Source organism: Castor canadensis, chromosome 5 (genome assembly GCF_047511655.1).
Source record: "Castor canadensis chromosome 5, mCasCan1.hap1v2, whole genome shotgun sequence".
NCBI lineage: Eukaryota > Metazoa > Chordata > Mammalia > Rodentia > Castoridae > Castor > Castor canadensis.
Genome location: NC_133390.1, coordinates 31675604 through 31703153, shown reverse-complemented (window position 1 = coordinate 31703153; position 27550 = coordinate 31675604).

Genomic DNA, 27550 nt, shown 5'->3' with positions numbered 1-27550 from the left:
TTTAAGTGATTAATATCCTCTTGGTTCAATTTTGGATGGTCATATTTATCTAGAAAGTTGTCTATTTCTTCTAGATTTTCCAATTTATTTGAATATAAGTTTTCAGATTAGTTCCTGATAATTTCCTGTATTTTCTTGCTGTTTGTTATTATCTCTCCCTTTTCCTTTCTGATTTTATTAATTTGGGTCCTTTCCTTAGTCATTTTCTTCATTTGCCATTCTTGTTTATTTTTTTAAAGGACAAGCTTTTTGTTTCATTTATTTTTTATGTGTTTTTGTTCTGTATTTAATTGACTTCAGACCTTATTTTTATTATTTCTCTTTCTACTTACTTTGAGTTTAGCTTGTTCATGTTTCTCTAGAAGTTTGAGATGTAAGATTAGGTTGCTTATTTGAGATCTTTCTGTGTTTTCAATATTTGCACTCATGGATGTAAACATTCTTCTTAGATCTGCATTTGTTCTATCCCATAGGTTCTGATAGGTTGTGTTTTCATTTTCATTAAATTCTGGGAACTTTTTGATTTCCTCCCTTAGATCTTCTATGACCCACTGATCATTGAGCAATGTGTTGTTCAGCCTCTAAATGTTTGAATATTTTCTGCTTCTTTTGTTATTGAGTTCTAGTTTTATTGTATTGTGGTCAGAGAGTATGCAGTGGGCTATTTCAATTCTCTTATATTTGCTGAGGCTTGCTTTGTGCCCTAAGGAATGGTCTATTTTGGAGAAAGTTCCATGGGCTGCTGGGAAGAATGTGTATTGTGCCGTTGCAGGATGGAATACTCTGCAGACATTTGTCTACATTAGATCTATGGTGTCATTTAAGTGTACAATTTCTTTGTTGAATTTTTGTCCAGATGACCTATGTTTTGGTAACAGAGAAGTATTAAAGTCTCACACTACCACTGTGTTGGGGTCTACATGTGATTTTAAGTACATGATATGTTTAATTAAGTTGAGTGCATATATAAGTTAATAATTGTTATTTACTCTTTATGTATTGCTCCTTTTATTAGTATGAAGTGATCTTCTTTATCTCTTCTGATTAATTTAGGTTTGAAGTCCACTTTACCTGATATCAGTATTGCTACTTCTGCCTGTTTTCAGGGACCATTAGCTTGGCAAATCTTTTTCCACCCTTTCACCTTATGACACTGTTTGTTTTTGTCAATAATGTGAGTTTCTTATAAACAATAGATTTATAAGGTCTTCTTTTTTAATCCAATTTGCCAAAGGTATCTTTTGAGTGGGGAGTTGAGGCTATTAACATTCAGAGTTAATATCGAGAGGTATGTGGTTATTTCTGCTATTTAGTTGTTTTATTGTTTAAGGATTTCTGGGTGCAGCCAATTCTTTGCTACTCTCTGAGTGCTTGTCTGTTCTTCTCTTGAGGTTTAATATTTTCCATCCTTTCTGAGTTATGTTTGTTCTTTTCTTCTGTGTGTAGAATTCCTTGCAGAATCTTTTGTAGTGGTGGTATGGAGTCATGTATTGTTTTAGTTTCTGTTATCTTGGAGGACATATATTCCTTCATCAATTTTGAATGATAGATTTGCTGGGTGGAGTATCCTAGGACTGAAATTGTTTTCTTTAAATGCTCACAATACCTCTCTTCATGCCCTTCTAACTTTTATGGCTTCTGCTGAGAAATCTGCTATTATTTTGATAGGTTTACCTTTATATATTATTTGGTTTTTCTCTCTTACAGCCTTCAATGTTCTTTCTCTCTTCTCTGTGCTTGTTGTTTTAATGATAATATGCCACGGAGAGGTTTTATTTTGGTCAAGTCTGTTTGGTGTCCTGAAGGCTTCCTGTACCTGAATAGGCCTTTCTTTCTTAAGATTTGGGAAATTTTCTGCCATTATTTTGTTGAATATATTATGCATACCCTTGGCTTGCACCTCTTCTCTTTCTTCAATGCCCATTCTTTGCAGATTTGGTATTTTAATAGAATGACTTAATTTTTGCATATTCCTTTCATAGCTTTTGAGTCTTTTGTCTAAGAATTCTTCTGGCTTTTTTTCTTTAACATCAGTTTTGTCTTCAAGCCTGAAATTCTGTCTCCCCATTGTTCTACTTTACTGGAGCGACTTTCAATTGTGTTTTTTATTTGATTTAAGGAAACTTTCATCTTGAGGAATTTTTGTTTGGTTCTTTTTTTCTGAGATTTTCTGTATCTTTGTTAAATGCCTCTTTCATATCTATGCCATCTTCTTTATTTAATATATTTCTTTTTTTTATAACCTTACTTTCATTTTGGAATTTGTTGAAGTCCTCTCTGAGTCCATTTAGCTTTTCTGTGTTTTCTCAAGCTTTTTATTCATGTTGTCTTGATATTCTTTGAGTAGTTTTTGTATGTTTTCTTTAAGCTTCTCTTGAAGCTTATCCATGATTTCCCCTATGTTCTTGCTTTTGAGTTCCTCTTAGAGCATTTCTTTATGGCTCTCACTGAGCTCATTGAACATACTTATCCTCATTCTATTTGGGACAGCAACTGGATGTTCATTTCCTTCATTTTCCACTGAATCCTCTATAGAATTGTCAGTCCTTTGATAGGATGTATTCTCCTGCCTTCTTCTTCTCCCCATGTTTCTATTTTGAGCTGTGTTCCTATGGTATTCATTAGTTAGTTGGGGGTTTTAATCACCTGCTATCTTTCCCTTCACGTAATTACTGTGTTGTGACTGGCTTAGTCATTAATGAGATTGATATGCTATTTTGTTCCCTGACCTGGAGGTATAAATTAGCAATAACAAATTCATAGATTCAATGCCAGAGCAGGTATTACATAATGTATAAAGAACTCCTTGGAGATATTGTCTATAAGCAGTTGGAATTGGGGGCAGATAATGGTTGTTTGGATAGAGGTAGAGACTTAGGTAATTAAAAAGATAGCACAAGAGGGGGCAGAAAGTTTGGGATGGGGTGAGGGATGAAGGGGCATGAGATGTTGGGGCTATAAGGTATTAGGGCTCTTGTATGTTTTGGGGTGCTTTTCAGTTGTTGTGGAGAAGGGTGCTTGTGTCAGGGATTGCAGAAGAATAGGATTGATGGGGATAATGTGCACTGTTGGTACAATAAACTATTGAGTGAGTAGTGAGTGTGGAGGAGGAAAGGCCAGTGGGGTGAAAATTAGAAGGAGGTAGAAGGGGAAGGTGAAGACACGAAGAGGGAATGGAAGAAAAGGGCAGAAATAATAGTTGGTGGAAAGAAGGGAAAGTGGGACAGAAAGGGCTAAGCAGGTTAATATTTGGACAGAGGAAGAGGGAGATAGGTAGCAATGTATTGTAGCACAAGTAAAGGAGAGAAAATGAAGAAAGTACAAATAAAGATAAGAAAATGGTAGTAATAAAATTTGAAACACTAAATAAAAATGGGAAAAAGAGAAAAAAAAAAGAAAATCAGTTTACTAAAAGCTCTGAACTTACACCTTTGGCATCAAATCCAGGAACTGGTTCTTTTGACTGGGGCTTTCTCAAACTTTTTCAAAGTTGATATGCTGGGCTGTGTGGTGATGGTTTTTGTTCCTCTTTGTCACACAACTTAGAGGGCAGTTGGTTGAGGGTTTTTGAGCCCACTATTTCCTTGGTATGGTGGACCATCTGGTGCAAGTGTGATCTTCGCTGTGGCCTTCCCAGAGGCTGGTTTGTGAGCAATTGCTGATCCCTTCTTCCCACCTTTGAGAAGAAGTTGCAAATGAGCTCTATGATTGCTTACTACCAGACTCTTCAAGGTGTTCAGATATGTTTCTGTTTTCACTAGATGGCAGGTGAGTCACTCCACAGCTGCTTTGGCTCGACAGGTCAGCCTCTCCTCCAACGAGGTGGGGCAACTGAGCATTGTGCCCTGCCCCCAGTCCTTTAGATAAGCTCATCGATCCACCTTTCCCTTCTTTTGGGAGGTAGGCTGCTCACCTTGCTCCTGCTCTCAGAGGTCAGTTCCATGTTCTGCCCTACCCCCAGGCTGAGGTGAATTATATTCTCTGTATATGAAGTTTAGTTTTGTTTGGGGGAGGGGAGGTTGCAATCTGCCCATGAGCTGTGCTGGAATATGTGGTTCCCTTGAGGGTGGTTGGTGTGTGATGCTTACTTGTTGGAGTTACAGGTTTACCCTAGCAGAGTTTTGTCTAGGCTGGTGGGGAGTATATAGGCTGTGTCAGCATGATATGGATGCAGTATGTAACACAATTCAGTTCAGTTTGGTCCACAGTCTTCTGACATTTCTAAGAAAAAAGAATGTAAAAGAAATGGGGGGGGGGGGCAGGAGAAATTCCATTTACAATAGCCTCAAAAAAAAAAATCAAATACCTAAGAATGAACTTAACAAAGTAAAACTACAAATCTATGAAGAAAGAAATTGAAGAAGGCTACAGAAGGTAGAAAGATCTCCCACGGTCATGGATTGGCAGAATCAACACAGTAAAAACGGCTACAATACCAAAACAATCTATATTGTCAACATCAAAATCCCAATGTCATTCATCAAGGAGATTGGAAAATCAAACCTCAAGTTCATTTGTAAGCACAAAAGATGACAAATAGTCAAGGCAATACTGAGAATACTGAGAAAAAAGTGCAATGCTGGAGGTATCACAATACCCGACTTCAAATTATACGATAGCAATAAAAACATCATGGTAATAGCACAAAAACAGATATTAAAACCAGTGGAACAGAATAGAGGATCCAGATATGAATCTACACAGCTATGCCCACCTTAGTTTTGACAAATGTGTCAAAAACAGATGATGGAGAAAAGACAGCCTCTGGGAAAACTGGATATCTGCCTGCAGAAAACTGAAACTAGATCCATGTTTGTCATCCTGTACAAGTATCAACTGAAAGTATTTTAAGGACCTTAATATCAGACTTTCAACCTGGAAGCTAGTATAGGAAAGAGCAAGGAATACACTGAAATTAGTATGCACAGGCAATGACTTCCTCAGTAGAACTCAATTGGCTCAGCAACTAAGAGAAAAAGATAGACAAATGGCACTACGTGAAATTAAAAAGCTTCTGCACAACAAAAGAAATTGTCTCTAAACTGAAGAGGACACCCACAAAATGGGAGAATATCTTTGCTAGCTATGTATCAGACAAGGGACTGATAACCAGAATACACAGGGAGCTCAAAAAACTAAATGCCCCAATATTCAATGACTCAATAAAGAAAAGGGCAACTGAACTGAACAGAGCCTTTTCAAAAGAAGAAGTCCAAATGGCTAAAAAACACATGAAAAAGTGCTCACCATCATTGGCCATAAAAGAAATGCAAATCAAAACCACATTAGAATAGCTACCTTCAAGAACACGAACAACAGAAAATGTTGGCAAGGAGGTAGGCCTAAAGGAACCCTCATATGCCTAAAGGAACCCTGGGAATGTCAGCCAGTACAACCACTGTGGAAAGCAGTATGGAGACTCCTTAAAAAACTAAAAATAGATTCATATGATCCATCAATACCACTCCTTGGGATTTACCTGGAGGAATGTGTGTCAGTTTACAACAAAGACACCTGTAAACACCTGTTTATTGCAGCACTATTCATAATAGCTAAGCTATAGAAATAGCCAATATGCCCCAGTACTGATGAAAGAAAATGTGGTATTTATACACAATGTAATTCTATTCAGCCACAAAGAAGAATGAAATTTTGTCATTAGCAGGTAAATGGATGGATCTGTAGAATATCATCTTAAGTAAAGTTAGTAAGGCCAAAAGCTGTATGCTTTCCCTCATATGCAGATTATAGACCTACAATAAATACAGCAATATTTTGATACATGCATGGGTCACACTAAAAGGAGGTCATACACAGGAAGGATACAACAAGAGAAGAAAACCAAAAATGTGAATGTGACTGATGTGCTCACTGTGTAGGAATGAATATAGTAATCTTAAACTTGTCAAGGCCACTATGGGAAGGTGTCTAGGGAATAGTGAAGAAAATTGGTAGAGATGATCCAATTGGGGTTGTAATACATATATATATGCTGGAAACAGCATAAGGAATCTTCCTGTGTAGCTGTTTTTATTTCAAACTAGCAAAATGCCATGTTTCTTCTACAAAATGGGAGAACAAGAGGTTGGAACAAGTTCTGCAAGGGAGGGGTGGTGATGGAGGGGAAGTTTGGCAGCAGGGGAAGGGGCAAGGTGGCAGAGAAAGGAGTAGGAAGATGAATATGGTACAAATAATATACACACATGTATGTAAATACAAAAATGATACCTGTTGAAACTGTTCCAGGAATTAGGGGAGGGGAGATGGAAGAGATCAGTTGAGGCTAGAATTCAAGCATGATATATTTGATACACTGTAAGAAACTTTGTAAATATAAAGTGTACCCCCACCCAACACAGTAATAATAATAGTAATGATAATAATAATTTTCTAAAGGGGAGGAATGGCCAGTGGCTTTCCTGAGGCAGAGCAGCAGCTATGCTCCTCACAGTGTGGACTAGAACTTCCCTGGCAGTTAAAGGCTGTTTCAAGTGTTGGTCATTGAACTTTACGTGCACCCTATGTGTTGGTGGTAATTTACTTGGCTAAAAAGAATCAGAATTACCCAAATGTAGCTACCACAACTCTGAAGTGTTTTCTGAAATTGTGGAGCTTAGGATTTCTGCTTCCCTCTGCTAGCTACCATCTTTGATCATTCCCTGTTTCTAGAATTGGAAAAAAAACAAAAAAACTTGTCAAACTTTGATTAATTTTTTCATCCAGTTAAAATGAACATGGGTTAGTTCAATGAAAGCACAGTAAGTGAAGTGAGATGTGTATATGAAAGAAGAAGGAGGAGGAAAACTCATGACAGAGTTATTATTGCAAAGGAAAGTTTGCAGAAATTGAAATAGCAGAATGATAACTGCGGGAGGGAAAAATGACATGACGAGAAAAATAGGAAATGAATGGCCTGCAAAAGAAGTGGGAGAGGGATGGATGAGAAAACATTAGCTAGGTACTACACAAAAATGACCAAAACTCTCTCTCAACAGTGTAGTGAGGTCCATTATATCATTGTCATAGAGCCTGATAACTGGGAGAAGCTGAGAGCAAGGTTTAGAGCTGTTTTTTAACTTGCAGAAGTGCATACCATGTGGAGGAAAATTGATTCATAACGCAGAAACTTGAGTGCTGTGCCATTTATTAAAGAATAATTGGGTTGATCCCCAATTGATTCATTCAGCATGGAAATACTATACAGCACACATAGCTTTGGCTCTTACTGAGTGTTTCTCTATTACAGTTTTCTCTGTTGAATGAAGACAGATATAGAATTGTAATAAATGCTGTCTCCTATCACTACATAGAAATCAAGGAGTGAAAATAATAAAAATTTACTATCAAAATGTTGGCTCTGGTATAAGTGCATTCTTTTCTAATTGTGTGATTTCTCAGCTTCAGTTTCCTTATACATAAATAGGAAAAATAAAACCTATCACAATAAAAACCCAGATAATGTATACTCAAGAACAGTGAGATATTAAACATTATACAAATGAAACCTAGTATCATTACTCCCATAACTTATGCTCCATTATATCCCCAAATATTAAAATATCCAGGAGGGCATAGAAGAGAGAATTTAGATTTTGAATTAATTTTTCTTTAGTATATTTTCTTGTGATAAATTACAGCCACATGTAAGTATTCAAATGTATCCCAAAATAAAATAACTTGAATTGGATTATACCACAGTCTCTTAAAAAATTAAAAATGGCTCCATTCTCCACCACTCAGAACTGCCTTACAAGCTGCATTTTGCAAAGTGTTTGATATGGGAAAGGTGAAAGTGACAATGCTACAGTAGAAGAGAGTCATTCTGAGAAGCAATGTGAAAAATGCCTCCTTGAGATACTGATGGATAGATGGTAGGGGATGTTAGGATCAGCTATAAGTATTAATCATGTGTGGTAATGTGACTGATTGTTATTGCTTCATACACTAGGTAGCTAGGACAGCAGCCAGTTCAATAAAATCATTTTAACTTCCTTTTCATGGAAGTCATTTTTCTTTTGTCTCCTTTCCTTCTCTGGTGTTCTTCCATTAAGGAAGGAAAGGTCTTCCTTTCATTTCACTGTATGTGACCTATGATTAGGTCTTACTCAAAGAAAAATATGACTATACTATTCAAAGCGTTTCTTCCTGTGGGTCAGAAGAATCTGCAAGGCTGGTTATAAACTTTAAAAAGAATTGGATAAGTTGATCTACCTCCTCCTGTCTGCACCTGTATTCCACATTCTTATTGCTAAGGAAGGGTAAAGTGATCCCAAAGGGTCTTTTGTCTGTACAATAAGCACATTCAGATATTGCTGTACATTTTTGGTTTAGATAAACTCCTGTAGAAATGAAAAAAAGAGAATGCCTAAATGTGGAGCAGACCATATGGTCTGCTATTTGAAGTATCCCCATTTGAATTCTGCAGGAAATGTAACAACTAATAAAACATGGCCCGAAGTGTGGAATGTTCTGGACTAAAGCTATTTTTAATGACAACTTACAGCTTTGAAGATTCCCAGGAATTTTAGGCTGCAGGGGATATTATTTTGGCTTGGCTGGCTTAGCTCAGTTTTGTTTTTATAATTAATAAACACAATTCAGATGAAATGACCATTGTTTAGTTGAAATGGACAGACATAAATGAAACCATTTCATCCATGGCTTTAATGCCATCTATGGATGGCTTGGTGTTTTGGGCTGGTATTAAGCTAAAGCATATTCAAGACAAGAAATTTATGGTACACTATGTTCATGGAGTTATACTTTAAGTATTTGAATTTTATTACATAAATACAAAACTAATACTCCTGAAAACACTTTTTATAAACACTGTAATGGAATAAAAGGAATGTGAATGTAGTACTTGGTAATATGCTTGGTTATAAATAGTTATTTTGGTAAATGGAATTAAGTTCAGATGGTTTTTTTCCCCATTTACAGTTGCAGTACATTTAGAATTTGAAATATTAAAAAGGGGCTGTCAAATAGCATTGTCCATTTTCATGTGTTGGTAAAGAATAATCCCTTTGACTATAAATTTTTCTAGGCACTGACAGTGAGAGATTAACTAGAATAATATTTTATTTCCTGCTGTAATGGTGAGTACATAGCATTAAATATATTATTAATCCAACAAAATATTTTAATACTAAGCAATTTGGATCTATCAGTAGCTCCATTGTAATTGATGGATTACTGCATCACCATTTAATTTAGTTTTGTTTAAAGGCATAACAGTCACTATCATTTTAATTAATTGTATAACCAAACAAGGACAAAAATTGCTCCAGGAAAATGAATAATGTAGAAAAGAATTCTTACCGTTAAGAGAATTGTTATGAAGTCTTTTCTTAAAGGATCTACACACAGGGCTGGTCTCACACTTTTTTTTCCCTTTTTTTTATTGTTGTGCTGGGTGGGGGTACATTGTGGCATTTACAAATGTTCTTGGAATATATCAAACATATCATACTTAAATTCACCCCCTCCATCATTCTCCTTTACCCCCTCTCCCACATTTCTGGAATAGTTTCAATACATATCATTTTTCCATTTACATACATGTGCACACAGTTGACACTCACCTTCAATGTAACTGAGAGAGAAGGAAAATTCAATTATTTGTGATTTGAGAGTTGCATCTCTTCCCTAATATATCAATGATAATATGTCATGTCTGTTTTTGGATTTAGTTTTCTCTCAGAGCAAGTTTTGAATACACAGTCAACTCTGCTCAGGAAATCAATTGCAATTTCATTTGTGATACTTAAAATCTACCCCTCCATTTCTGCTCAGTTATACCACACTCAAATAATTTGTTAACAATCTTATGTCATAGAATCAATACATGAAGTGAATGCAACCTACACATCTGTGTGATTTTGGAAAATAATGAAAAATGCTTCTAATCCCTCCCACACAGCAACATAGCACTTAAGCCAGGAAAATTTCTTTTCTAGAAGATATTTGAGGAAATTTTCATGAATTTAAAATTTATACTGAACCAAATATAACTCAAATTGGCCTCCAAAAATACAACTTTTTGTTTTAGAATATTTTTATATAAAATATTCTAAATATAAAAATATAAAAAATATAAAATATTTATATAAAGCCTTACAGAATTATTGTACAGATAGTTTGGGAAGTTCTTTTAACAAGTTTCTTCTACTACTAAAATCTTACATTTGTGTGGTATGTTTATCAAAATCATTGAATAACATTGATATTTTATTAAATTTCCTCAGTTAATCTCTAAAGTCCCTTTTCTGTTCCATAAGCCCATCTAGAACACCACATGGTACTTGTTAGTTACATCTCTTTGAGGGCCTATTGGCTATGACAGTTTCCCAGACTTTTCTTCTTTTGATAACATTGACTATTGTCAATTGACTACTTTTCTAGACTGTCAGTTGGAATTTATCTGATTTTTTGTCACAAATGGATTAATGCCATGTTAATAGGGTTTGTTTAAATAGGTTCATTCTTTTCAGCTCTTCTGCCGTGTGAGGACAAAGTTTATTCTCTTTTATCCTTCTGCTTTCTGCATGTGAGGTCATGGTCAGGTCCTCACCAGACCGTAGATGCTGCTGCTTTAATCTTAGACTTTCCAGTTTCTAGAATTGAGTAAACAAATTTCTGTTGTTTATAAACTAATGTTATTCTGATATATCAACACAAAAAAACTTCTTATCATATCATATCAAGGGTTCATAGTCTCAACATTACTTAAGATTGGTGATATGAATTTGGCTCACCGGGCAGAGGTAGAGTTTGTCAGCTTTCCTCAGTGAAAAGTAATACCTCTGTCTTCTAAATACATGCTATACTTTTTGGAGCAAAGTTACTATGTGCAGCCCATGCTTAAGGAGCAAGTACTTGTGTTTGGCCTTTGTACTGGCAGAGTAGCTAAATTATTTAGAAATATTCTAAGTGAGAATTTGTCTCTTCTTCCCATTTACTTATTTAGATAATTATATCAATATGGACTTATGCCTTTTTATTTTATACTATGAGTTTTAATCCAATACTATTTCCTTAATGTATTTATTTTGCTTATGTTTTTCCAGTTTTAGCCATTGGGAGCCCTTTCAGTTGACATAGAAACCAAGACCAATAATTGGATAATTTTTTTTCTATCTTTTTACCCTTTACCCAGATCTTTGGTAAAATTACTTAAAAAGTTTACTTGCATTTAATGAAGAAAAACTGAAAACTCCAAGGCATTTCAAATACAAATATTATGGAAAATGAACAAAACTGAAATGATTTCTTCATGAGAAATTATATTTTTGTTTTTAACTGTAAAAGAACTTTATTTGGGGTCTTAGGAATGGCATTGCAGGGGACACAAATTCTGATAGGTCTGATAGGTCTGTTGCAAAGGTGGTAGGAAAAGTGGGAGTTTATATGGGAAAATGGTAGTTAAATCATTATGATATAATTAAAATTAAAGAGAAACGCTTACTGAAGTTGGAAAGGAATGTACTTGGTAGGGACTACATGACCAATAGAAGATGAAATAATATATAAATAAAGAAGCTTATGTCCATAAAACAAGAGCCTGATACCCTCTTGATGTTCATCTTGAGTCTCCAGGCACTGTGTAAGTAGCTAGTCATTCTAGATGTTTACAGGCAAAAGGTAGAGATGACCAAAGTTCATATTCTAGGTAGCAGCTTGAAATGAGGAAATCTTAATTCCCTTAATGACCCTTAATGACCTTTCAATTTCATTCAGCAAGCTCTTTTTAATACTTCTTTCTTCATAAGCCTCCTTTTATTTTTGTACCATATAGCAATTTCTCAATAAATTTGAGCAGTTATCCCTTGAGAGAGACAAGGTTGCAAGATAGTATATTCAAGTTAAAACAACCCACTTTAGACTCTTTATAGTAATCTTGGGCAGGCTAGTTAACTACTCTGGGACTCACTTTTAAAATTAAGTGAAAATGGTCAACTATTCTATAGACTTGCTGTAAGGGTTTAAAAAAATAATACATATAAAGTGCTTAGCATCTTAACACCACTTAAATCCTGATGGAGACTGTGTTACAATCCAGGTTAAAAAGTCAAAGTCAAAATTGTAGGAAGAAGCAGAAGTTTCTGCTTAGAGTCATCTCCAGTTCAAACTGAAGTTCAATCCGTCATGAAATAGCAGTAATGAAAAACTTGTGCGCTTTCCCTGTTCATGCCAAGAAAAGACCCATCCCCATGGAATACCATTTCAGTTGAAATCCATGTTATTTTTCCTCATGAGGGTCTCTTCTGGTTCTGGACAATCCCCACATGACTACAAAAATTATCCTTTTAAACCACAGCTTTGACCATGCCTATTAACAGATAGGTTTCTCTGCTGTTTTCATGATAAAATCCTACTTTTGAGCTGAAAAATGAGAACTGTTATGGTCTGAGCCCGATTATCTATTTTTTAATTGGTATTACTTAATTGTACCAAGGGGCTATTTGTGATATTTCCATGTATACATATAATGTACTTTGATCAAATTCATGCCCTCAATTACTTTTTCTTAGCCTCAGTTATTCCTCTCCCCTTTTAACAGTTTTGGTGGGTTCCATTATGATATTTGTATATATAGACATAATACACTTCAGTAATAATCATTCTTCCTTACTCCACTGTATTCCTCAGCCCCCAACAGTCTTCCTTTTACCTTCATGTCTTATTGTTTTTTTAGGTACATATTCTGCATGTGAGTGAAAACATGTGATGTTTGTCTTTCTGAACTTGGATTATCTCTTTCTGTATGGTGATCTCCAGTTCCATCCATTTGCCTAAAACTGACATAATTTTATTTTTTTTGTGACTGAATAGTACTTCATCATGTATATTTTACTATATTTTCTTAATCCATTCATCATATTGTGGATGCTTATGTTGATTCTATAGCTTGGATCTTGTGAATACTGCCTCTATAAACGTCAGTGTGCAGTTATGGTGATTGTGTTGACTTATATTCCTTCAGTTATTATGCCCAAAAGTAGCATAGCAGTATCTTTAGACATTCCTGATTTTAGTTTTTTTGAGGAAAAAACTAAAAGCTGATTTAGTTTTTTTGAGGAAAAAACTAAGCTGATTTCCTTATTGCTTCACTAATTTACATCCCAACCATAAATGTATAATGTTTCCTTTTTCCACTGTACCCTTGTCAGTATTTGTTCCTATTTTTCTGATTAGAAGATAGAATCTCAATGTCATTTTGGTTTGCAATTTTTTTATGACTAAGAATATCAAACATTCTTTCATGTATTTATTTGCCATTTGTACTTCTTTTGAGAAATATTTATTTAATTCATTTGGCCATTTATTAACTGGATTATTTGATCTTCTGGTATTTAAGTTTTTGAGCTCTTTATATATCCTAGATATTAATTCTTTGTCCAATGAATAGCTGGCAAAGATTTTTCCCATCCTGTGGGTTGTCTCTTGATTCTGGTAGTTGTTTCCTTTGATGTGCAGAAGCTTTTTAATTTGATGATATCCCATTGGTCAATTCTTGCTCTTAATTCCTGAGAAATTTAACTCAGATTCAGGAAATACTTGCCTGTGCCTATAATCTTCAAGTATCCTTGTGATGTTTTCCTCTATTAGTTTCAAAGTTGCAGGTCTTACATTAAGATTAGTGACTCATTTTGAATTGATTTTTTTACAGGTCAAGAGGTAGAGAGGTCTTATTTCAGTCTTCTACATATCCAGTTTTCTCAGCACCATTTGATTGATGAGGTTAGTTTTTCTCCCACAGATACTTTTGACTCCATTGTGAAAAATCAGATGGTTATAGCTGCATTTCTAGGTCTTAAATTCTATTACATTGGTCTATATGTCTGTTTTTGTGCCTTTTTTGTGTTTATATGCTGTTTTTCTTAACTACGCCTCTGTAGTATAACTTGAAGTCAGGTATTGTGCTTCCTCTGGCATCATTCTTTTGCTCAGGATTGCTTTAGCTATTCACATTTCTTTATCTTTCCATATGAATTTTAGGACTGATTTTTCTATTTCTGTGAAGAATGACACTGGGATTTTAATGAGGATTGCACTGAATCTGTAGATTGCTTTCAGGAGTATAGCCATTTTCATGATATTAATTCTGCTGATCCATGAACATGAGAGATCTTTCATCTTCTAATGTCTTCTTCAATTTTGCTTTCTTCAATGTTTTATAGTTTTCATTGCAGAGGTCTTTCAACTCCCCAGTTAAATTTATTCTTAGGGTTTTTTTGGGGGGAAGGAATATTATATTATGAATGGGATTATTTTCCTGATTTCTTTCCCTGCCTATTTGTTATTTGATGTTGTTATATACAAAAGCTACTGATTTTTGTATGCTGATTTTGTATCCTAATACTTTGCCAAGTGTTTAGCATACCTAAAAGTTTTTATGTGGAATCTTCGGGTTATTTTAAATATAGGATCATATCATCTGCAAATAGGGCTAATTTGACTTCTTTGATTTCTGTTTGTATTCCTTTTATTTCTTTCTCTTTCCTTATTTCTCTGACTAGGAATTTAAGCTGTGTTGAATAAGAGTGGAGAGCGTGGGTACTCTTTTCTTTTCCCTGACTTTATAGGGAATGGTTACAGTTTGTCTCCATTTAGGTTTGTTGTGTATATCCTTTATTTTGTTCTTCTGTTCCTTGTTTCTTCAGGGCTTCATTGTGAAAGGGAGTTGAATTTTGTCACTGACTTTTTCTTCATCTGTTCATATCAACATGGGATTTTTGTCCTTAATTTTGTTTATGTACTATATACTATGTTTACTGAATTGCATATGTTGAGCCATCCATGCATCCATGGAATGAAATGACCTTTTTAATGTGTTGTTGAATTCAATTTGCAAGTATTTTATTGAGAATTTTTGCATCTATGTTCATCAAATAAATTGGACTAAATTAGTCTATCATTTTCTGTCATGTCCTTGGGATCTTGTTATCAGGATAATACTGGCTTCATATGATGTGTTTAATGGTATTCCTTACTTTGAAAAGCATTGGTAACAGCTTTTCCTTAAAGATCTGGTAGATCCAGTGAATCCATCCAGCCCGAGCTTTTTGGTTGGGAGGTTTTCAATAACTGCTTTAATCTTATTGCTCATTATAGATATGTTTAAGTGGTTAATGTCCTCCTAGGTCAATTTAGGTAGGTCATATGCATCTAGAAATTTGCCCATTTCTTCTAGCTTCTAATTTATTAGAGCATAAAGTTTTTGAAGTATTCCTTAATGATCCTCTGACTTTCATTGGTATTTGTCATGATGTCCCCCTTTTCAACTCTAACTTTATGAATTTGGGTCTTCTCCCTCTGTCTTTTGGTTAGTTTGGCTAAAGCTTTCTCAATCTTGTTTATCTTTTCAAAGAATCAACTTTTTGTTTCATTGATTCCTTGTATTTTTTAGTCTTCACTTCATTAATTTCTGCCCTGATCATTATTGCTTCATTTTGCCTACTAGCTTTGGGTTTAGCTTATTCTTATTTTTCTAAAAGAAGTGCATCATTAAGCCATTAATTTGAGATGTCTCTGATTTTTTTTAATATATGTGCTCATAGCTATAAACTTTCCTTTTAGCACCATCTTTGCTGTGACCCCTAGGTACTGGTAAGTTGTGATTTCATTTTTATTTTCATTTCACATTAAGAATTGTATACTTCCCCCCTTGTGTCTCTTATGACTCCCTGATCATTCAACAGTATATTATTCAGTCTGTATGTATCAGAATATTTTCTTTTGTTGCTGATTTCTAATTTTATTCCATTGTGGTTGACAAAATACAGGTGGTTATTTGAATTTTTCAGTATTTGTTAAAACTTCTTTGTGTTCTAAAACATGACCTGTTTTGGAGTTCTCCAAAGACTAGGAGAAGAATGTGTTTTCTGTGTCTATTGGATGTAATCTACTGTAGATGTATATTAAATCTATGTGATCTATAATGTTATTTAATTTTGAAGTCTTTTTCTTGATTGTGTGTGTGTGTATGTGTTTGTGTGTGTGTGTGTGTGTCAATGACCTGACTATTGTTGAGAATGGGGTATTGGTGTCAACCACTATTATTGTGTTTTGGGGCTTGTCTGTGATTTTATGAACACTACTGTTTATTTTATAAAATTGAGTGTGCCAATGTTTGATATGTATATGTTTACAGTTGTTATATACTCTTGATAGATTGTTCCCTTTATCAAAATGAAGTGATCTTCTTTGTTTCTTCTGACTAATATTGGTTTGAGGTCTGCTTTGACATATATTTATAGACACTTGTGCTTTGCTTTTGGGCTCCATTTGCTTCAAATATCTTTTTTTATACTTTCATTTTAAGCCTGTATTTCTCTCTGCAAATGAGATTTTTGAAAGTTGCCTAAATACAGCCCACCAATTTCTGAGATTTAACTCTGATCTTTGAAAGATAAGTAATTTATGCTTCCTTTACATCAACAGTGAGTAGGTGTTTCAAAGCTGGAAACTATTGTAAACTTTTCTTGAGATCTGACAGTACTCTCAAAAGTAGGCCATATATAGGTGTAATCCTACTGAGGTTTATATAAACAATTTCTCTAAAAATTGTCTCACTTTTACATTCAAATATATCTGAATTTAAGCAGGTAACCTGATGTAGCCAGAAAATTTTGACCCAAGTTTAACTATCATTAGTATGCTAAAAGTGCTTACTTCTCCAGGTGTGAAATGACAATTTTCTAGAATAATTTATGCACAAAAAGTGCTATCTTCCCAACATATGGAAGATTTGGGTTGATCTTGACTTCCTATTACTGTTTAGTTTGTGTCTAATGAGCATCCATTGGGCTAGTCCTGATGATCTCAAACAGTCCATGCAGCCTTTACATTTATTTGTGATGTAGTTGAAGGACAGCAAGAGTATAGTCTGTGATAATGGAAGAGGGAAGTAGGGGAAAATCTTTTGCATTGGCTACCATAAGAATTGAGTTAGCCAAAGTTACATATACATTGATCAAAGTTCTATAAAAATCTCACAGAACAAGTTTTCTAGTTTATATGGTGGCTATATGTGTTACTATTCAGATCTGATCATTACGGAAAAAAAAAAAACTAGATATTTTCAATATCACATTGGAATCAGAGACCAAAAAGATTGACTATGAATACTGAATAAGGTCCTGTTATTATTATAATTATTCTATGACTTATAATGCTCCATAATTACTACTCTTTGTACTAATAATTTAGTGATATTAAATACAATGTACTAGGCAATAAACTTCAGGCTTTGGATATAAAGTGAATTTAATACCTAAAATAAAACCTTATGGTCATTATCTGCTTCAAAAGTAAGGAAATAGAGGTGGTATGAGAATAGTTAACAAATATCACAGGTAGAATAAGGAAAAGACTTGATTCTTAATATAACATCTTCTGATGAACGTTGTTAATTACTAGACTATATTGCTGCATTGAAAATAATTTGACTTTGGAAAACAAAGATTGAGACTCTTTCTGGCTACATTATGAAAAGTTTAATCATTGTATATATGTATACACATAAATATAGAGAGTTGGGGAAAGAGAAAGAACAAATTTAAATTTAAGTTTCTATTAGGTAAGTAATTTGATATGTGGCATGGAGATTTTGTTAATTATTGATATATAGTCTTATTCCATAAGACTATTTTCACTTTAGTGATTATGATTTTTTTTAATCATTGTTAAGAACTTAGAGAGATAAAGAAAAAAAAAATAAAGGCAGACTAATGTAGATGAGAAATTGCCCATGCTAGTGAAGCATTGCTCATTTGCTTCTGGCATAAATTGAGGGAAGAGACCATATATTTATGTCACAACATAATGGCATACTGTAGGCTATTTCTATATGCATTCTCATTCCAGACTAATTTGTCAATTGTCGGTAAATTCAGCATCTTCCACATCCGGATAAATATAGATTTGTTTCTCAGTTGACGGTAAAATGTGGCAGGCAGCAAATAGATGGAGGCATGAAGGTGACTTTCTAGCCAAATGTAATGTAGTAAAATCAAGCACTCTACAGAGGATGGATTTGGAATATGTTAGAACATGAGACCAGAATTTGGGGTCATCTCACTATCATCGTGATTCTTTTCTTGGCCACTGTGGTTTCTTGAATTGTGGTAAAATAATTAAGACCAAAGAGACTCAGTCCAAAAGAAAGGGCTGAGGAAATCAGGTCCTAGTTTTGATCAAGCTGTGATTTAAATAGCTTTGCTTTGATCTACAGTAGTCCTTGACTCCTTATCTGTGGTTTTGTTTTCTACAGTTTCAGCTACTCATTGTCAACTGTGGTCCAAAAATATTAAACAGAAAATTCCAGACATAAACTGATAGGTTCTAGATTAAATGATGTTTGAGTAATGTGATGAAATCTTGTACCATCCCACTTCATCTTGCCTAGGACATGAATCATCCCTTTGTGCATCATATCCATGTTTTGTTTGTCTGATCTTCTCATTAGTCACATTAGTTTTCTCAGCAGATTGATGATACCAGTAGTGTCGGGTTTGTCTTTGAGTAACCCTTATTTTACTTAATAATGGCTCCAAATCACCACTGCAAATTAATGTATATATAGTTTGGTACCTTCTGAGATTTCAGATATCCACTGGGAATCTTGGATTGTACCTCATGCTGTTAAGGAAAGACTACTGTATTGATTTCAAAGCCTTTTGAACAAGGTGGGAATAAAATAGCTACATAAATAAGTGCATAATGCAAACTTTGGCCTCTAGTCATTTTTTAATCCATTGTACAGTGAACATTGGCCTGTCATTTCAAAAGTCATCAAGGGAGATCAATTAAAAAATAAGTGATATTTTTAAAAGAAAAAAAATGCTATGATTAATGGAGCTTTAGATACTATGTTAAAATAAGAACATAACATTATATAAGATTAGTGGGTAGGGGGAGGTCCAGAAAATTAAAAGTAAAGGCAAACTATGATCCATATTGTACTCTAGTGGTTCTCAATGTGTGACACTAGGACAAAGACTAGCAGCATCCTCAATAGTTGGGAACTTATTAGAAACATACATTTTTGATTCCCAACCCCAATTTTTCAAGTCTGAAACTCTGAACATGGTGCCTAGATATCTGAATTTCAGTGAGTCCTCTAGATGATTCTAATGACAATTACTGATTAGGTTGCATTCATTAAAGTTCCTGAAAGTATACTCTGGATTTACCTGAAAGGAGAAAAAAAAAAAACAAAGCAAAACACAACTTTGAAGTCAATGACTGATCCCAAGCTTCCAGGAAGATCAAGAGCACTTGTTGCTTTGGAGTTCCTGCCAATCCTGTTCAGTTCAAGGTACTCAGCATTCCACAGCAACACACTTCAGGTTATTGCGTTCTGAGCTCCTCCAACACTTATATTGAAAATAAACGATACCTGGGATATCTAGAAGAGAAAACAAAATGCTAAAGTAGCAATAACATCCTTCAAAAGGAAGAAATAAAACAAATCAACACTGTGCACAAATAACCATAAAGGACTTGTGAGGAAAATGTAGTTTAGGCATAAAATTAGGTATAAATATTTGGAAGTAAACTAGAACACAAATGTATTCAAACATATATGGAAAATGGAAAGCAATTTGTATCTAAGCCTATTGTTAATTCTTACAAAAAGGAGAAAAAAAATTATGTGATTTGCAATTTTCAAAGGCATGCATATGAGTATCTGCATACTAAAAGACTATGTGCTAAAATGAGAAAGAAATGTCTCCAGAATCTCTTCAAATTAAGACTGGAAAGTGCACTTCTTAAATTTATACATATCTCCCTAAAAGGTAAGATTGATGAAGAAGTAGTCCTGTCACAGTTAACACCAGAGAGCTAAATATACAATCCTATCTTTCTATATTAACTGACTGAATTTTTATTAAACATCTATTGTATTCCAGGTACTAAAGATGCACATTGGCCAGAGCTTCTCATGTTATCGAAGGCTACAGAAAAAAGTGATATGGACATCAGTATTAACAGTACAGTGTGATCATTAATATGACTCAGATTTTCACATGACACAGTGGGCTCATAGAGAAGGCCAGGAGAACCAGCACAAATTGAGAAAATTTTTTTCAAAAGAAGTACAATTTCATGAGAAGATAGAAATAACCTAGCTAGATAATTTAGGGAGTGGAAGAGCTCTGAGAACAGGAAACACATATTTTCTGTCCTGTATACTTACTGGTTTATTCACTTGTTTATCAGTGTTGGATATTCTATTGATATGTTAACATATAAATAGATAGCTATTAACTGTATTTTATGTTTCTGGTTTAGTTTTAGGCACAAGAGATGAAATAGCAATGTGATAGCTAGATGTCCTTCTAAAAGATCAGTATCATCAGATCATTTCTATATTCAAAATTGTATAATAGATATTGGAAAAGTTGTCAATGGAAAAGGCCTACAAATTGAGATCCTTATACCTTGGCTACAGGAATATTTGAAGTGGTTTGAGGTCATAGAGAGTTTTAATGGAATCATTTTTAGATCTTCAATTTTCATTTATTTTTTCTCCTAGAATAAAACATCATGAGAGCATCTTACTTTCTATAAGTTCTCCTTTCCCAACCTCCTTTTATCATCACCTTTGTCCCTTTTCATTATCTATCTTGGACTGTATTTTATATATTCCGAAGGTGCAAAATTATCTAGGAACATAAACAAAGATATATTTCAAGAATTCACACTTCCTGGGAGTAATTTCCCTGAGAGTGAAGCAAAAACAGAGTCTCCATTAAGAAATTTTGAAGGGTCGGTAACTTATTTCAGCTGGGTAATGCATTTTGGTCAAGCTCCATCTTCTAATTCATAAATCTGACTGCATATATTTCTACTTAAATACCTTCTTACCTTGTTTTCTCAAAAGCAAATATGTTTATTTGAATTTACCAGGAAGCCACAGGCTTTATCCAAGAGAAATTCTGATATGATTGATGAATTTTAAAGATAAGATTGCTTTGGTCACTTACTTACAAGAATATTTCCTTTGAATTAAATGAGCTGCTATAAAACTCAACTACTTGCAAATAGAAGTAAAACATGTATAATATATAATATCCAAGAAATTTATCCTTTGAAACCATTTAAAATTATGATAAGATTGTTTAGATAGATGTCAATTTGGAAATGTAAAACAAATATATCATTTTCAACAAAACACATATTTAGATTGCATATGCAATATGTAGAATACATATACATATTACAAGCCCTAAACAGTCTTGGGCATGCATGAATTAAAATGTTTGGTTACTTCTGGTATGAAATTACTGCCAATCTCATTGGAATGATAGGTAAATTTCAGAATTTGGCCAAATTCTCCTTTACTAACTTGCTACTCCTCACTCTCTTCTATTCTTTGCCCATACCTTATGGTTTTAGCCACATGAAATCATAGACTTTCATAAAATAAATCAAGCACTATGGCTTGACCTTTAAATCACCCCAAAGGCCTTATGCTAAAGGTATGTCAGGCAGCCTGTGGCACTATTGGGAGGTGGTAGAACCTTTAAGGAGTGAGGGCTAGCAGGAAGAACTTATTTAGGTCACTGGGAGTTTGCCCTTAAAAAGGACATGAGGACCCCAGACCCTCTCCTATCTCTGTTCTTGCTTCTCTGATATCATGAGTTAAACAGTTTCCTCTGTTATATGCTTCTGTTGTGATTTTTCTGCTTTGACCCAAGCCCCAAAGCAATGGAAACATTTGCACAGAAGCAATGGAAACCTCTGGAACTATGAGTCAACTCAAACTTCTCCTTTTTATAAGTTGTTTATCTCAGGTATTTTGTCACAGTAACAGAAAGCTAATTCATTTTGTTTTCACATTCCATAATCTCATACATTATTTTCATTGCCTTGAAAACATTTCTTTTCCTCTCACTCTTGTGCTGCTTCAGTCTTTCCTGTGTCCTCTTGGTTTCTTCCACCTCTGCTCTCTTTGTAAGAGCTCTTGTTATGTTAGTTATTATTTGGCTATAATTATGTTCTCTTCACAGTACAGCTGATGAAAGAAAAGAATAAAATTCTTTAATATAAACCATGACAATTTCCACCATGCCAAATACAGATTGTAAGCAGAAAAATGAGAAGGCTTCTGCAATTTTACCTCCTCCACGGTAGTCATTACTGACAATATGATGAACTCCTTTGCATAGTTTTTCACATACAAATGCTAATAATGGTCATTTTATCAAAACTATAAAATTTTATAATTAAAAAACTTTTTAAACTATAATTTCAAGGCTATTGGATAATAGTGCAATATAGAAGGCTCATTTCTGACTTGTGTAGAATAATTTCTGTAATTATTTCTAATTTATCCTTTGTGTGTTGAGTGTTTTCTTCTATATACAGTTTGCTAACACAGATAATGGTAATATTGGATATGTTAAAAAACCTTTTCATCACTTACTACGATTATATGATTTTTCACTTTTAATAAGCAATTCAATGACCTACAACTTAATTTTTATTATTAACAATTTTTGCACTTATAGAATGACCTTATTTTTCATGTTGTATTTTTATTTTAGTGTATTTTGGGATTATTTGCTATAATTTTACCTAATCTATAATACTTTTCTCTGTTTTTCTAATTGAGCAATATTGTACCTTATTTTCTTTAAAAATTTTTATATTTAGCAAAATAGGGGTCAATAAATATTTCCTAAGTGGATAGACAGATGATAGTACCTGATATTTTCATTTGCTCATAACTATATTTTATGACTCACTACACTTATTTATTATTATTGTCTCATCTGTGTCCATATTTGTTTATTCATTTGTTCATCCACTGACACATTCATGCAGCAGTCTATGATGTGTCAAGCCCTTTGCTAGAAACTTGTAATAAAATGGCAATAAGAAACAAGTATGGCTTCAGTTTTTGTAGTACTAACAGTCCAGTACATGCAGCACAATAAAGATCTGAATGTTCTAAATAAGCTTGCATTTATTTTTTATTGCAAGCTTCTTGGTGTCAGGAGCTGTTTATTTCCATAGAAAGTAACAATTCAAGGATGATGATTCTAAATATACAAAATGCTTTCCTAGGATGCCAAATTAGCATGTAACAATTTCCATGATATCTTCTTGCTATATTCAACATTTTATTGTTATTTGAGGACAATGCCCAATTTGAGGCTCCTTAAGGAGTTTAATGAACTTTGTGTAGGATTCACTGGAGAACCACATAATTGAAAAAGCTGGAAAATTATACTCATGAGAAGAAATTAGAGGTATACAAATGATTTTGCTCTTCAAATGAGAGACTGAACCCACTTTCAAATAATCCTTCAGGGCTCAATCAAAAAAATTGATCAGCTTTAGCTTTTTAAAATATTGTCAGTGGATGGAACTCTCTAAAAAATTTTAACTTCATCAAAGTATTTAATTTACTGCATACAGATTATAGAAATGTACACAATTATTTATCTTTATAATATACTATGTAGGGAAAATGTAAAGAAACAAAAATAGAATAATAATTACACTGTTCTGCATGGTTCAGTTGTTGTAGTAATGTAACATCTAATACAGACCAAAACTGGGTCAAGAGCTTTCCTAGGACAAAAATAATACCTAAGTACATTGATAACCACAATCTAATATGGATTGAGTTCCCATAGTTCTAAGTGTTTTCTGTGTATTTGCTCACTTAGTAATATTATATATTATAATTAGTAGGGTTACCATATTGGTGTCCTGGATTCCTTTGAACAGTCTGGATTTATGCTTGTTTAGCTAGAGTAATTATTATTAGCAATCTCTACCATTTATAATGTGTCTTTTCAGAAAACAAAGCATAAAATTATCCTAGTTAATATATATTTTCAGTATAGAATTTGAATTGTATAGAGGTTAAATGGTTTGCCACATAAGTAGTAATTAGAAAGCTGTGAATCCATGATAAAGTGGCTGCATATTCATGATCTGCATTGAGGACTGTGAAAATAAGGACCAGACATAATACATACCCTCCTGGAATTTCTTAATTAAATCATGCCATATCTATGCATAGATACAACACATACAGTTCTAGGCACAAATATTGACAAAGCCAAGGATCTCAGAAAGGAGATAAAGTAATCTTTATATTGCTTTTAAAATTGCATTTAATGCATTAGCATTTGTATATGAAGATTTCAATTATCTCAGTCCTCAGCGGACACACTTTTTCAGTAAGCAACTGAGAATAATGTTTGAAGCGGAAGTTTAATAAAGGACCTTTGACTTTCAAAAGAAATATAAGAAGGGTGACCTTGAAACATGGGTGAATTGGAATGTGTGGCAATAAAAGTAGAGTCAGGAGAAAAATGTTAAAGAGCTGGAGGAAATGAGAATAATCACTGGATAAAACATAGCTTTACTACTGGACTTTTAAGCTTCTTCAGATAACCTTTCTCCTTTTTAAATAAGGGAAAAGAAGGTTTGCATCTACAATGCAAAGGACTCTATATTTCTTTAATCTTCTAAAGGCCACTTGCTGTCTACATAACACACCTCCTTTTCCCTCACCTGTAACGCAATGCTGTCACAAAAATGGGGTATGAATAGGAACAAATGATGTCTTCATCACTGTTCGTGGATGGTTCAGGGTTCAGTGTTCATGGCTTCTAACTTCTGAAACTGTCTGAGTGTGAATTATTATTTCTGGAAACCATACTCTTTCAGAATGTACTGTCAGTTCAAATAGGAATCCTAACATTTTTACTGTTTTGTCCCTTTGTTTTCTCATTTGCTAACACTGACTAAGCAGCTGTAATGTTCCAGGCATAAAATTAGTTTTATTCTGGGGAGATAACATGAGATACCAGTTCTTTTCCTTCAAGGTGCTCATGCCCAAATAAAGGAAACATGTATGCCAACCCACATGTGAAATACAATTGTTTCTTGTTTTTTGCAGTAGTTGGGTTTGCTAAAATCCCTGTGATCAATGAATTAGCAAATATTGAACTATTGCTCCTAGGAGAAAGAAGGTTTAGGTTCCTACGTGTCTCTAGTCACACATTCTTATTAACTGATTTATATGTAAACCTGCTTTTTGTGTGTCTCTATCTAAAGACACCTTATTTTCATATATATTATTGGTTCATAAATATTGAATTCATAGTCAACAGTATTTACCACTCATGCTTTAGTAAAGCATATTTAACACATATATTCTCTCCATGAGACACATCACAGATGCTTTGAACATAAAAACTACATAACACTCAATTCTATGCTTAAGGGTAATTTTAAGCACCAAAATCAGTGACAAAAAAGCAAAAAAAATGGCATTAAATGGATGATGAGGACACATGTTTATAGTATGAGACTTATAACAAGGCAGTTGGTAGCATATACTTCAGATGATTAAATTATTTTGCCTCTGTGCATGTCTGTGTAAAACTGGAAAACATACTACAGAATTTGTGAATGATGACATTCTACCTTATAATAGGAACTAAACTGAAGCTAGGTGTTTTGTGGACACAGAAGATGTCAACCTCAGAAGCTCTGGATATATATTTTTTTAAAAGTTATTTAATTTCCTTAAATGGATTTCCTTATTTTTATAGTGAGAAGAATATTTCTCAAAACATGATAAGTCAACTGAATAATCAAAATGGGACAAGAAATATTGCTGGATGACATTTTTATATGTACAAATGACCAGAACTTATGCAAGTATAGCCACTAAGCTCAATCCTAACATATCCTTGACTAGCTTTCAGGACTTTGGAAAAAACAAATGGAAGAAGAGACCTTAAAGGTTAAGTTTCTTTATTTTCATGCTAAAAACCAAGGCTCTTATCATGGTTGTCAAAGATCTATGTTGTCATGTCCTCCTTTTATACCTTCCTGACCTCTGCCTTCTCTTCGAAGTTGCTTCTTTTCTCTCTTCTTTGCTACATTCCACTTCTTGCTGACTTTAGAGCATTAAAAGACTATTTTCTCTACCTGAAAAGCTCTTCCCCAGGTATCTTCTTGACTGACCTTCCTTACAGTCTATCTTCCTTCAAATCTTGCCTCAACTTCACCTACCTGGAGATTGTTTTTCATATTACACCCTGCTTTTCCTAACTCCATTCTATATTCTCCTCTACTTTTTCTTTTATCCTTTATTACCTCCTAATTCAACACATAGCTGTTTTATTCACTGTGTATATTACCTCTTTCTCTGGAAGGAGAGATAACTGAGAAGGGATCTTTGTTCTTTTGCTAATTAATGTATTCTAAACACCTGAAACAATTCCTGTCGCAAGCAAGCTTGCAAGAAATACTTAGATGAATGAAGGTTTGCTGAAAACACAAAGTATACTTTTGTTTTAGCTTTAAAAGGGCAAGAATGTATATTTAAAATGCACATATTTGAAATTAAATAAGTATTAATTTTTATCTCATTGGTCATTAGATTTCTGTAATTTTTGGTCAATGGAAAGAAAGATTGTACTTGCTAATAAATATCAAAGATTTGTTTTCCATGCTATTATATTTCCTATACTGTTAATAGCTAATATATGCTTGTAGAAAATTAGAATCTTTATATATAGCTGGCACATATGTAATAGGTTATTTATTAATGTAGAAATAGTTTAGTTCATGGAGTTCAAAGGTAAAGTTTTGTCTCCAAAGAGTCATGGAGTGAGGAAAAAAATGTCATGACTTTGACCTTAAAGGTACTGTATGTATAATTACTGACACCCATCCTGTTATAGTGGTTTGACTGATTTATTCTACTGAGCTGACTTTCAGACTCTTTCAACTTCTTTCTCACAAATAATAGAGTAATGTTGATTTCCACTGTCTAAATACTTTAGAAGGCACTCTACCATTGCTTCTCTGACCAATCTACCCCTTATAAATCTCATTCTATATGGTTAAATTCCCATTTCACTATTGATATTAATTTCCCAAATGTCTCCCAGAAACTTCAAATTTAATTACCTTTTTTTAAGTGCTACTTGACCTGTCTATGGCATGTGGTATTATTAAACCCTCATTCCTTGAAACTATTTCTTTCTTTTGCCTTCCATGACTGACTCTACAGTTTCTGACTCTCCTCCCTGTTTCTACTTTCTTCTTTTCTTCGTTTTCCATTTCCCATTTCTTAAATAAGGCTTTTACCCAAGCTTCCAGCAGTTGATCCTTCTCTTTTCTCAGTATTTACATGCATTTATTTTCAAGGCTACGAATATTGCTCTGACTACAGAAGTATTAAACCTGAATCCCATATGCTTCCTATGGTAACTCTTCTGTTTCAAAGACCAATTTTCATGACAAGGAAAAAAAATTAATAGAGTCCTAAATTTCTCAAGTACACAAAGCTGTGGGTCTGAGCTCCAGTATTATATAAATGAAAAAATGATAAATAAATTCTGCTTATGTAAATTATAAGCAAAATTCTATTTATGCAATGACAACTATAAGAGGAAAAATTTTAAAGCCAGAGCTTATAGCAACACAAAGACACATGAAAAATTCTGTCATCTGAAACATGGCATATTAGGCCTGACTGGTCAATTCTTAGCATAAC